The following is a 13471-nucleotide window of genomic DNA, read 5'->3' as shown; positions in this document are numbered from 1 at the left end:
GGCGGCGCGGTTCGGGGCTGTCGCTGTGGCGGGTCTCTGGTGTGTGTACAACCGCCATCAGGGGATGAGGAGACCCCTTCTCCCGCGGGCCCCCAGCCCGCCCTCGGCCCTTCCGCCAGTCTCGCTGGCGGCGGAGCGCCTTCTGACGTCGCCGGGTCGCGCAGAGGTCAGAGCGCAGGCGGCGGGTTCGTTTCCTCCGCCCGCTCTGTGACAGACACGCCGGGAGGCGGGACGGGAGAGCATCGCTGGAGAGAGGGAGCCAGCCGCCGGGAAGCGCCAGGCCGGGGGACAGGATTGCTCCGGCGGGGAGGTAAGAGACGGGAGTGAGGTGGAAAAGGGTCTCAGCCGAAAGGAGGGAAAACGAGAAGAAAGCGCAAAAAGAGAAGACACGACTCCGCCGGGACTCGAACCCGGAACCTTTGAATCCCTTCAACCCTCTAGAAGTCCAATGCGCTATCCATTGCGCCACGGAGCCACCTGTTGGAGTTTTTGCGCACCGCCCAGAGAGCCTGCGCGCGGTCGGACCCTCGCTGAGGGGAGCCATGTTTGACTCGTGAGCGGGGAACGGTCTCTCCTTATTCCTTTTATTTATTCCTTTATTTCGGGTTCTTTTTTTAACAGTATAAATAGGATGAGGCTTATAAACCACGTCTGGAGGCAGCCTCTGCGTGCCGCTGTGAGTGTTGCATCGAGGGGGGTGGTGGCGGTGTCAGAGCTTGCTGGTAGGTGATCACCACAGGGCTGCGTCCTTATTTCTTGTGAGAGACTGACTTTCTGGTTTGCGTTCACCGGTAAATCAATGCAAAGTATTTGTTGTCATCTCACTTTGGCATTTTCGGTATATATAATTATATTCCACAATTGCATTATATATGGGAACTGTTGCTTCAAACATCATGAATTTGCATAAGGATTTACTCCTCTGTGAAAGATTTAATTCCTCCACAGGGTTGAGTCTTGTTACATAGATTGAATGTGTTAACGTTGCTGGATTAGGTAAAATGATTTTGTCTTAACAAATACGAACATTTCTCATATTGCAGTTATTCAGAATGCATTTTTAACAGCATTCCATTCCTGGAGTAAATGAGAACCTTCCAGGCAAAAAAACACCTTTCACAGCATCAGAGATATGGAAACAACACTGCTTCAGTTCCAAAGTTATTTGAAACTAAATTATTGTAACATTGGTGATTTCCAGCACTGTAGATACTCTGAAGAGGTGTGTGTATGTGTGTTAAGCAACAGCATCTGAATTAAAGGAGCCTAGAAAGATGTGATATTTACAGGGCATTCCATGCACTGCAGCATTTTGCTGGCTTTCCAGTGCCATCAACACAAAAATACTGCTTGGGAATCTGGAAGACGTGCCATAGGTGACCAGTAAAACTGTCTGTGCAATCCCTGCTAGATACTGCAACAACATATGAGTCAATCACACCTGGAAATTAGTGACTGCGAATAGTTTGGAGACACTAAAAAACCCTTGGAAAGAATAAAAAGGAAAATACATAGGAGAAATAACATTCTATCACGTGACAATATTTCAGTGTGGGTGAAAACATTACAGTATTACTGGGGTCATTATTCTGAGTACTGTGAATTACTTATTCCTAAACCCATTAAAGAGAGCAATAACGGAACTGTATCTCTTCTAAAATCACAGTAAAACCCCCAGTGGATTCAGTGAAACAAGATTTTTTTCCTTAAAAGCTGTAATTATGGTCTGAAATAAGTCTTTGTTTCTTTTAAATCAAGAGCAGGCATATTAGAAACCCTAGAATACAAGAGTATGAGGCAAGGTTCAGAGCAGGTCTGGTTGTATTTACAAGCTGTAGGTACTCATGGGCTTACCACAACCATTCTGTTATGGACAGAACTCCTCATAGTGCTCCTGGTAAAGGAATGCAAAGTGTGGAAACTTTGAGTTCTCAAGGCCTTGCACTGCATAAAAGAAACAGAATTTTAATTCTTAGCAACGAAGCTGGTCTTCAGAATAGTTTTATGTTTATGGAATTGAAACAAACCACTGAAGTAACTAAGACTCACTGTCTTACAGTTTGTGAATACCTGGGCACATTTAATGTAGGGTGAAGTGATTGTCAGTACCTTACCTGGTTTGCTAGCATGGTACCTTTGAGCAGCACAACACTAAATGACTGCAGATAATGAAGAATCAGACAACAGTCTGCTGTGAGAAGACTAGTTCTGAAGGTGTAGAAGTGAAAAATCCCAACATTCACATCATTGTTATTTCCTGTCATACCCTTTTTGGTTAGTTGGTTTACACAGGCAGGTGAAGCCTGGCTGCTGGTTCTGTTTATGCAGGGGGACTGACTGGGGGAGCGTTTGAAAACTTTATAGGGATACTTCAAATTAGTAAAGTTAGTTTCCCGTTTTATCCTGTAAAAGTAGCCGGAAGGCAAAGTCTGCCTTGCCTTCTTGACAGCAGATGGAGCTGCTGCATGAGAAACAGGAGAGCTCTGGGTTCGTAGTGCACCAAGAGAAAGTACTCTGAACTGGTGGGGAAAATGCACAGGGCCTACTGAAAATAACTCCTTCAGGGAGGTTTTCATTTGGTAGTTTGCTGTTTTATTATTTATTTTCTTAATATGCTTCATGTTGTAGATGTTTCTGCATCTCTGCCCTTTCTTCAGGGGGGGCTATAATCTCCATGTGACAGTGGAGATCGGGGCAGTGGAGAATTTGCCCCTTTATTTGTCGAGCTGCCAGCAGGAAGACTGTTGTTAAGTACCTCTTCCAATTACACTGTTTATGGCTGTTGCTGGACTAATACATGTTCTGCTCTCTCAAATGTATTTGGGTAGGTAGGAGTAATTCCCAAAGGTAGTATCTGGAGCAGTTAAGGGAACACAAGCTGTCATGCTAAATCACTCCTTCAAGGGGGTACAGTGTTAATTCTACATACAATGTTAATTCTGTGTAGCTCTGTGAACAGATGAGCTGTGAGATAAATACAGTCTTTGTATTGAACCCCTTTTCTCATGTTGCATAAGTAATTTTTTAATAGTATTTCTTAATTACCTGGTGTACAATCCTTGGATCTTAGTTATTGTTTTCTGTGATGGTGCAGTCAGTGAAGAGCCCAGGGACTGGTTAGAATGGTATCAGTTGCAGTTCATTCTTACTTGCTCAGATTCCTTATCTTCTTATGGAATAAATGTAAAATTATATTTTCATCATTGATACTTACAATTTTATTATTTATTATACATTACAAAATGATGTATTTATGTAACACATCTTAAAGTTAATTTCTTACTGTCCTGGGTTCAGCTGTCACAGTTATTTTTCTCTTTCCTAGTAGCTGGTGCAGTGCTGTGGTTTGCCTTTAGCTTGAGAGCAGTGCTGATAACAAGCTGATGTTTTAGTTGTTGCTAAGTAATGCTTACTCCTATCAAGACCTTCTCAGTCTCACGCTCTGCCAGTGAGGAGGGAGACGGGAAGCCAGGAGGAAGCAGAGACAGAACACCTGATGCAAACTAGCCAAAGGGGTATTCCATACTAGAGCATGTCATGCCCACTATATAAACTGGGGGCAGTTACCTGAAAGGGCTAGATCACTGCTTGGGTCAAGATGGGTATTGGTCGGCAGGTTGCAAGCGATTGTATTCTCTTCCCTTGTTATTCCACTTATCATTATTATTGTTGGTGATAGCAGTAGTGGTTTTGTATTGTACCTTATCTCAACTATGGGGTTTACATTCTTTCAATTCCCCTCCACATCCCTCTGGGAGCACGGGGGAAGAAAGGGGAGACTGAGTGAGTGGCTGTGTGGTTCTGAGTTACCAGCTGGGCTTAAACCACCACAGTGGGCCTGAATAAGGTTTAAATATACCAGAATGTGGTGATTCTTTTGAGTGTTCTTTAATCTTACTAACTGGAGAAAAATAGGATAATCACTCTCCACCTTTATTGTATATGTAATTTTTAATGGTTTTCCTTTGTTGTGGTAGACATACAAACTGTCAGGATTCTTGAAACTTGGCAGTGTAAGAGTGAAACCAAGATATGCCTGAATGCGCTGATCAATTGTTAAATCTGGGCTCTCTGCTACGCAGAGAGCATTCCAAATGCTCTGTTTGTGTGCCTCAGCACTTTAATTCTTCCTTATGTAGAGTGAAAACATCAGTTCCTGGAACAGTAGAACTGAAGCCACAGAGCAACAAATTCCAGCTTTTTCTCAAGGATCAATTCACAATTTTTTGAGGATGTTGAGGGGCCTTGGTGCAGCATTTGAATTCTTCTGGGAAGAGCTGGCATCCTAGCCAGTCTGCATTGCTGCAGGGAAGTTTCTTGCCCAAATATGGCACCAGTAGTGGAGTAGATGCACGTGGCTGGACATCCCAAATACAAAATTACTTTAGCGCTCTTTCAAAGTGATTTGTACTGTAAGAAAATTCTGGATATACTGCTGCTTCATTAGCTCTGTACTGTGTACTAGAGAAGATGAGGAGAACGACTAGGGAAGAGAAACAGTGCAGCATGGAGTGCTACTGTGATACTTACATGACAGGCTTTTTCATTCAATCCTATCTAGTGTTGACAAATGACTTATGTTTCTGAAGAACAGGAAATTCAATCTTTATGTTTCTTAAATGTAGAAAGAAGAAATACCCTGTGGATTAGGAGTGGAGAGAAGGAATTAATTTAGTGATTCTTCCGTTGGATGCAGCTTTCAACACACTCGACAGATACCACACCTAATCCTTGGTGTTCTGAAGTGGTCTAGAAATGTGAAAAACCCAGTGAGATTGGCCTCTTATCAAGGTAGGAGTTAAAAATTCATTATTAAAATGTATATATAGTTGTCATAGATACTGTGACATGTCCATAGAAAAAGCCATGCTAATGAGCACCTGCAGTCCAACTGTGAGAAACAGTAGGGGGAAAAGTTACCTTTCTTTTATAGAAAAAGTAAAGGGCGACTTTTATCTGCCAAGAAGAAAATAATGTGGAAGCTCGGATTTCTGCTTATAAAAGTGCTGTTCAGAACACTTACGTCAACGTATAATGTATTTGCTGCCCTATTAGGTGTAGATGGCCGTTGGTTTATGCCACTCCTTTTCATGAGCATGGAGAAAGGTTTCTTAGTTTCATGAATCAGTGATAGGCAGCTCTTCTGGGAGGAGGTTGGTTGGTTTTCCCTTCCCGTGTTGGGGTTCCAGGCTTTTGCTCGTGCTCTGGATACAGACAGACCTGTATTAATGATGCCTTAAACTTCACTTGGAAGGTCAGGATGGCTGTGCATGTTGCAGGTTCCTAGAATCTGTCCAACCCATCCTGTCACGTGTTCAAGAATCAAATGAAAGTGGTTTCATCTTGAAACAAAATACAAAAAGAAAGGGAAAAGAAATTGCTTTCCCTGGCAGAAGGAGCTCTGGTACTGTAGTGCCCAGGCCCATTTCCCACTCCGCTTGTCCACAAACCAGCATCCTTCTTACCCACCATCTTTCTTCCCTCATTCTGGGAAACAAATGGCATCCACACATGGTGCTGCACCAAAATAGAACAGAACTGGAAAAACCAGGTCTGTGCTGTCCAGACAAAACTCAGACTGCTGAGACTGGTTTACGTGGGTAGAAATAGGGAACTCCTCCATGACTGAGCCAGTTTTCTGCTTTAAAATAGCTTTAGAGTTTGGCACAAATCAAAGCTGTTTTTTTTTTAAGCTTGATAATAGAAAGTTTGGGGAATGCTGCTCTGGAAAAGGACACTCCACAGAGGCAACTGAAGAGGTGTATGTAACCAAATACACCATTTCCTTAGACTGAGATGTTGAGGGCAAGCAGGTGCTAAACCCCATTTGACTAATTTTAATTGGGGTGACTCATGACAAGGTGAGTTCTGTGAATAAGCCTTTATTTAGTTAGTTCATTGTGGTGGTGTGTTGCAGGAATGTATTGGCATAAAAGCAACAGCTCTAAAACCTGCTGTGCCAGACAGAAGTTGCCTGTGGGACAGACTCAGCAGAACGCTGACAGATAATGAAGCATCTCCAGAGGAGGTGATGAGCAGATGGATTTGGGAAGGCAGTGGTTAAAAAGAAAGGCATGTGTGTGAGAGGCTTCTTGAAACTCAGCTGCAATCTCACATATTGCAACAGGAGTTCTGGAAAGCCAGGAGCTGCTAGCACATTGTTTTGGAGCTTAGAAGGGAATTAAAGGCCAAGGTCAAATCTGCACATGGACATTCTTTCCTTGTTTTAACCCACAAATGCCAACCAGGTCATTAAAACATTTAAAGTAGGTGTTTGTTTTATTGGAAATGTTGTATTTATAACAGTCATGAGCAGGGAACGTGGAAAGGCTGCTTGAGGTCACTGCTTCAGTGTTAACAGAAATCTCCTTGTGCTCAGGGTGTCGCCTCTGAAGCACTGGGGTGCATCCTGCCGGTGGGACTGAAGGTGGGTCTGAGGGGCAGTAGTAATCCCTGTGTACACCGTGTGTATTACTGTCCCTGAGGCTGTTACACAGCGTAGTGACCCACCTGAGACACTCAGTACAGAGGAGCAGCCCCTCTGCTGGGACCTGTTCCGACTCTTGTGCCCATCACTGTTCCTGAGTGCAGGGCCACACTCTCAAAAGAACTCAGAGCACGTGAAGCCCAGAACAGCCCCAGGTTACAAACACGGCTGCGTTCCAGCTATTGCCACCCGTGCCTTTCTTTTCCTTGCTGCTGGACTGATAACAGGTTATCACAGCTCCAAACATAGCTTGTACTTCAGCATGACTTGGAGGACTTTTACAGCTCAACTGGACATGTGCAGTGGTAACACATTTCCAGTGCTCCTAGAAAACTTCAGTCGCTTCCCTGAGGTGCTCGGTCCATTCCTCTATGAGTTAACAGCAGCAAGAGGAATCTGTTTTCTGTTTGAACCGGAGCAAGTGAAAAGCTCTGGTAAGACGCTTAATGTTCAGTGTGAAAGTCTCCCAATTCTCAGCTGCTCCTCAGTGTTCCGAGACTGAAGGAGAACTTTGTCAGGAGAAGGGAGAATGCTTTTCTGCAGGCTTTAACCCCACGGTGCAAACGGTGGGTACAAGAAGCACTTGCTGCTGCCTGTTGGATTGGCAGCTGGGGCCTTGTTTCCAGCAGTGCTTGAGAAGTGGACAGGGAGAACCTGGCACAGGGAAGCACCGGCTGAATAGAAGATGGGAGTGTTCAGGGGGAGAACTGCTTCTGCCCCTCCTGGCAGGCCCCCTGTGCTTCTCAAACTGGTGCTTTTCATGGTTAGCAAAGAGAAGATTTAGCAAATGCCGTGTGCCTTTTTCCTTCAAATTTGGGTGAAACCTGGGTTCAAACAGGGTGGAGGTGAACGAGACATTGAGGAAAACCTGGATTGGGACCTGCCGGTTATGCCCTTTTTGGCCACTTGGGGCGGAAGAGGCAGCGCGAGGCGAGGGCGGGGACTCTGCGCGGGCGGGGCCGAAGAGGTTTGAGCCGCGGCGGCCGCCGTCGTTGCGCTCGCTCTGGCTGCATTCGGTTGGTACCGCCGAGGCCGCTCACAGCCTCCCCTGGCTGGGCCCAGGTGAGGCGCGGGGGGGACCAGGCCCTAGGCCGGCGCTGAGAGCGGAGGCCGGGCGCAGCCGGGGGGCGGGGTCGGGCCCGCGGAGAGCGCTCGGAGCAGCGGCGAGGCTCGGGGCGCCGCGGAATAAAGCCCCAGGGGCCCCCGGACGCGGCCACCGGGTCAGGGCCCGTTCTGCAGGTCCCACACATGGTTCCCAAGCACCCCCCGGGGCTGTCCCACAGCACAGGGGGTGCGGGGTCAGCCGGGGCCGGTCTGGGGGCTTTGGAATGTGTTTGAGTGCACAGGAGGGTGCTCTGGGGGCTCACGAGGGTGCTCGGGACCCGGAGCCGGGTCTCTGCAGCACGGCCCCAGAGGCAATTTCCCGGCCTCAGATGGAGCCCCGGGGCTGGGCCGGAGCCCGAGTCCTGCGGCTTTGGGCCCAGAAACGAGCCCGTCTTGGGGGTTTCTGGGGCGGGGGTGGGGTGAGGCTGTGGAGAGAGGTTTCAGGCTTTGGGCGCGGTTATGGGCTGGGGGCGCGGGGGCTGGTCCATGGGCCCCCTCCGGAGGGGGTTGTCCGTAATGCTGGGACCCTGGCATGCACCAGCCCAAATTGAATGCGTGAGATGGTCTCTGGGGCAAAAGGAGCTTTTCACGGTGTGCTTGGGGCCAACTCTTTGTTTACTCTTTGTTACTCCAGTTCTGACAGCTCCTGTTCATCTGCATCGTGACAGAGATTGGTTTAGGACCTGGCCACAGCAAGCACAAGCTGTAACTGCCTGGGGCTGGAGATGGACATGGGCTGCAGCCACGATGGAACTGGAGCCATCCAGGAGCTGGGCCTGAAAAACAGGAGGGCAGAAACAGACCTGAGGCTGCAATGGGGCCCGAGCCATGAATGAGCTGGAGCTGTGGTAGGGACAGAAACCACTGCCCTGGAGCTGCGAATGAGCTGCAGCCACGACAGCCAGGAGCTGAACCCAGAGCCAGAACCGAACTGGAGATGTCCAGGAGCTGTGGCTGAACCAACACCAAAACCAACCAAATCCAAATCCCAAAATAAACCAAACCCACCCCAAATCAAACCAGGAAACCCAAACCAAACACAACCTCAGAACACCCCCACACACACCAAGGAAGGGGGGCCCAAGCCCCCCCAACCTGGAGCCATGGCAGAGGTGCTGCTTGGGGCTTCACACCCCACATGCTGCATCTGGGGCTCCTCTGTGCAGGGACAGACGTGGCCCGGTCAGCTCCTGGCAGTGGTGGAGCTCAAACTGGTCAGAGCTGCCTGTGAGCTGGACCTGCAAAAGAACAGGAGCTGGGCCTGAAAGAGATGGGGACCTGACCCAACACAAACGAAACCCAATCCTGAGTTAAACAAGCAACAGCAAGCACAGCAAAACAAAACCCAAACCCAACCCAAAACGAACCCAGAAGCAAAACGGGCCAAATCCCCACCCTCTGGCTGTGTCCACGTCATCCTCAGCACAGGCAAAGCGGCTGCTGCTGGGCTCCACGCAGCTCCCAGCACGGCTGTGGCTCCTCTGCCTGCCCTTGTGTCCATCCCTATGCAGGGACGGACCCGGCTCAGGCAGCTCCCGGCAGCGCAGCCCTGCCCCAAGAGCCCTGGAGCTGCTCCCTGACCCCAGCAGTGCCGGCACCAGTGCCGGAGGGCAGGACAGGGGTGGTGTCTCCTAGCAGAGGAAGGGCAGGGCAGCGGTGCCTGTGGCTGTGGTTAGGGCAGTGGAGGGAGGCTGTGAGCAGGGAGGTGCTGAGGGAACATCGCAGCATTCCAGCCATATGGAATAGGCTGTATGGAATAGGGCAGAGCAAGGTGAGTGTTCTCTGGGGGAACGGCATGTCCCATGAGTCAGGGTCTCTGTGGGCAAGGTGCTCATGTGTCAGGGGATGATTTTTATCATGAGCTAGGTTCCTGCAGGCTGCAGTGCAGGGGCTGCACATCTTTGTAGCAGTCATCAGTGCAAAGCATTGAATTGTCCACGATGAGCTTTTAGAAACATTTCATGGGTTCAGCACTTGGTGTCTGGAATCTTTTCTTCATATCGGATGACTTCAGAAAGGTTTTGCTATTTTCACAGTAGCACAAACAGAGCTAAATGAACACAAACCTGGTTCTGTGCATGTGTGAAATGCAAAAACCCCCAAGTTTAACAGAAATATTTACTACTGCGTGTCATAGGTAGTGAATACTTTCCTCTTTCAAAGTGCACACAAGCAGCTCATTAACACAGATCAGTATTTGTCAGGATGGAGAAGTATTGCAAAGAAAGAAAAACACATCAACATTCTACACATTGTAACTACCAATGAAATGCTACATTTAACGAACAGGAAGTGTCCGTGCATGAGCTAACTTACATTTCCAGTCAAAAACCAGATAAATACACATTCTAAATTGCTTATTTTGAACTGAAAGTACTACTTTTTGACAAACATCTCCCAGCATGTCTATAAATCAGTGACTTTCTCAGTGAGAACTGGGTTTTGTATTAGCCCTGTATCAGCTGAATAGTTAACATGGGTGCAACCCGAGAGTTAAGTCAGTCTGACTTCAGTGACAGCGGTTCTTGTACACAAACACTTCAGTACCTGACTGCAGATGTGCCCCTGTGAAAGGCTCCATCAGCACATTCAGAGCTCAAACTCCATCTGTATCTGAAATACTTTCTTACTTCTATTTGCAAAATATCACTACAGTGTACTCCAGGCCATAATGGGATGTGTGGGAAAAAGGCTGGATGGGGCAGCCTTGTGATGGCTTCCATCTCCTGCAGAGCAGCCATGCATGCTGCATTGGTGCTGAGCTACAGGGAAAAGAAAGGAAGGGAACCGAATGCTCCTTAAATTCTTGTCTCTCGTAACAGGACAGATGTCATTATCTTGGGCAACCAGATTTCTACAGTTACAGAAGTGTGAGGTCTGATGAATATCATCTAACTACTAATAACTAAAACAGGCAAAGTCCTGTGCAACCCACCCATGGCTGCTCTTTTCCCCGACGTGAACTGAAGGGCAGTCTGTGATCCCCTGTTTTTACCATGGGCTAAAGGATACACGCAAGGTTTTAGAGCACAGGACCTAACGCACAGTAAATGCACAGAGCACCACACAGCTCTGTGCACACAGCCTGCCCTTACACACCTATCGCTGCTGTCCTGCAGTCTGCCCTGCCTGCAGCAAGGCCGAGAGCCAAACCTTGGGAATCCAATCCAGAATTCAGCCAAACGTGATGGTGTAGGAAGCTCTCAGGAGCTGCACGTGATTCTGCATGCTCTGGCTCTTGTTCTCCGACTTCTGAGGCTGTTCTCCAGCTCCTTCAGATGTACTTCATGGCATTTTTTGTTCTAGAGGAAAACACAAAGAGAAATGCAATGAGCTTAGAAGTAAAACACAGATCAATCAGTGGCCAGGTAAGGCGGCTGGTACCTGATTGTCGGAAGTGTCATTTACCTGGGACAGGTTTCAGAGGCTCCATAAACTGAAGGGTTCCAAAAAGGCCACAAAATGTCAAGGCTTTGTTTATGTTCAGTCAGGGCTGAAGTGATTGTGTTTGACTGGGTTGATAATGAGGAAAGGGCCTGGGAATGGAAGAACTCACTGCCTGAATTCTTCCCATGAGAGATTCTTGGCAGCTTAAATCTGTCCTGGGCTCAACGCTCTCTCTCGTCTTGATTTGTCAATAAACATCTGCTATAGGTATTTGATGTGATTTTTGATGCCTATAGCTTTTTATACAAAAAAGGTGGCTGACAGCAATCCTACCTGCTCACTAGTTCCATCCCTGGTGCACACCATAGATTATATGTTATATTATATATATATATATATGTATGTTATGTACATGCTGCAGATACCCAGGTATTTACTGCTTGTCTGTTACAGATTCCAGATGCTGCAAAATGGAATTATAGCCTCAGATTTCAGTCCAGCCTTAGCACAAAGTAATCAGGTCAGTAACTGAATAAAGTTACCCTCACAGCCCTATTTTTCCCAGTTTCACTACAACAACAGGAATAAAACCATTTCCTCATTTTCCATAAGGCATCCTCAGTTACGTGTAAACGTAATTGGAAGAAGAAGCGTTTAATTTAGAGCAGCTCTCTCAAACATTTATATTTTACCTGTGAACTTCAAATGGAAAACACTTGAAAACATCCTGGGAGTTTTTCTGGGACCAAATACAAGGCAGTTTCTTTTCTGCTTAACACAGCAAGAATTTCCTATGAAAAACTGCTTGTAATAGAATAAACCACCAGCCAATGTCTGATCTTGTTTTAAGAACACTTTTGTCTTAGGGTAAAAGCAGACATGAAGTTGCACTTGATACAGATCAAAACTGATGAAAGCACACTGAATTCAAAACCACATCTCTGAGGTCTTATTCAATCTTGAATAGAGTTTGAATTTGATTGGCTTGAATTTAACCTTGAATGCTGCAAGTCAGAATACAGGATACTGGTTTTGGAAGTCTAGGAGAGTGACAGGAAACCTTTCCAGTGTCTTCTCTATTAACTTTAAATGGCTTTGTAGCTTATTATTACTGATCGCAGAACAAACCTCTGACTGAATCAAAGCTTTGGTTAAAGCACAGGATTTGCCAGCACTGGTCTGGAAAATTCAACTGTGTGTGGTATTTTATTAATCGAAAATGTGCTGAAATTTTTGGGCTTACATAAAACAATGGAGCAGATTCCTTTGTTTATCTGCAGAGAACATTACTCACCCCAAATCCTTCTCAGACTGTGGCTTTGCTGAAGAGGTAAGGAACAACAGAATCCCAGGCATTTAAAGGCCTGATGCTTTGAAAACTGAGAACATCTCTTTTGTTACCAGCTCTGTTTCTGTGCAACACCAGTACAGAAGATGAAAGCTCACAAATTCCAGTGAGATCTGAATCTTGTCATCAAACCAGGAGCAACTAAAAAGATGCCACTATGTCATTATGGAACCATTGCCCATTTACTAAAATGCAGGTGTGTTCACTGAACCTGAGAAGGAAATTACAACTTTATACATATTCTTTGATTTTTTGCCTTGCTGGGAAAACTGGATTGAATAAGAGCTGTAAAAATATTGCTCGAGTGATTTAGTTAGACTGGGCATCTTTTAAGTCTATTAGAAATGTCAATATACAAAGTCTATTGTCAAATGGAATTCATTTGCTGTTCCCAAAAGTGTGCATCCATTTCATCAGCAGTGTGTGTTTCAGTAAAAGAACTTTGATTGTAAGTGCTGATGTAGCAATTCCTGCAGTCATAAGCAGTGTTATTTACTCACATGGTGAAATATGCAGAGGAGTTGGGTTTTCTTTTCTTGCCTCTCTCTCACTTCAGCCTCAAGAAACTGCATCTTCGTCCAAAGGGCTTGTTCTCTGCATGACATCTTTTCCAGTTCTTCAGCCACCTGTGAGGGTCATGAGAGAGAAATGAGGTATATTTACTTTCACTTCAAACCCAAACCAAAGTATGTCCTTATACCTCAGCATTAACAGCTCCACTGCCTGTCCTGTCAGCTAATAGAATTACAGAATAGTTTGGGTTGGAAAGGACCTTAAGATCATGCAGTTCAGCCCCTGCCGTGGGGAGGGATGCCTCACCCTAGACCATGTCACCCAGGACTCCATCCAACCTGGCCTTGAACGCTGCCAGTGATGGGGTATTTACCACTTCTCTGGGCACCCTGTGCCAGCGCCTCAGCCCCCTCACAGGGAAGAGCTTCTTCCTTTATATCCAACCTGAACTTCCCCTGTCTCAGTGTGAGCCCATCACCCCTTGTCCTATTGCTACAGTCCCTGATGAAGAATCCCTCTTCAGCATCCTTGCAGCCCCCTTCAGACACTGGAAGTTGCTCTGAGGTCTCCCTGCAGCTTCCCTTCTCCAGGCTCAACAGCCCCAGTGTTCTCAGCCTGTCTTCATATGGGAA

General features: G+C 46.7%; 1 non-coding gene across 1 annotated transcript; it reads right to left on the bottom strand.

Annotated features, from left to right (window-relative positions):
* Positions 1–389: 389 nt before the first annotated feature.
* On the bottom strand, positions 390–475 carry TRNAR-UCU (transfer RNA arginine (anticodon UCU)). Its single transcript is given in 2 exon segments — positions 390–425; positions 439–475. It is a non-coding gene; the product is annotated as a tRNA-Arg (tRNA).
* Positions 476–13471: the final 12996 nt, after the last annotated feature.

Source organism: Neopsephotus bourkii, unplaced genomic scaffold, assembly GCF_033783945.1.
Source record: "Neopsephotus bourkii isolate Nb327-2 ecotype Australia unplaced genomic scaffold, CSIRO-AGI_Nbou_v1 NB_1768, whole genome shotgun sequence".
NCBI lineage: Eukaryota > Metazoa > Chordata > Aves > Psittaciformes > Psittacidae > Neopsephotus > Neopsephotus bourkii.
Note: the sequence above shows the minus strand (reverse complement) of the source record. Positions and strands in the feature narration are given on the sequence as shown.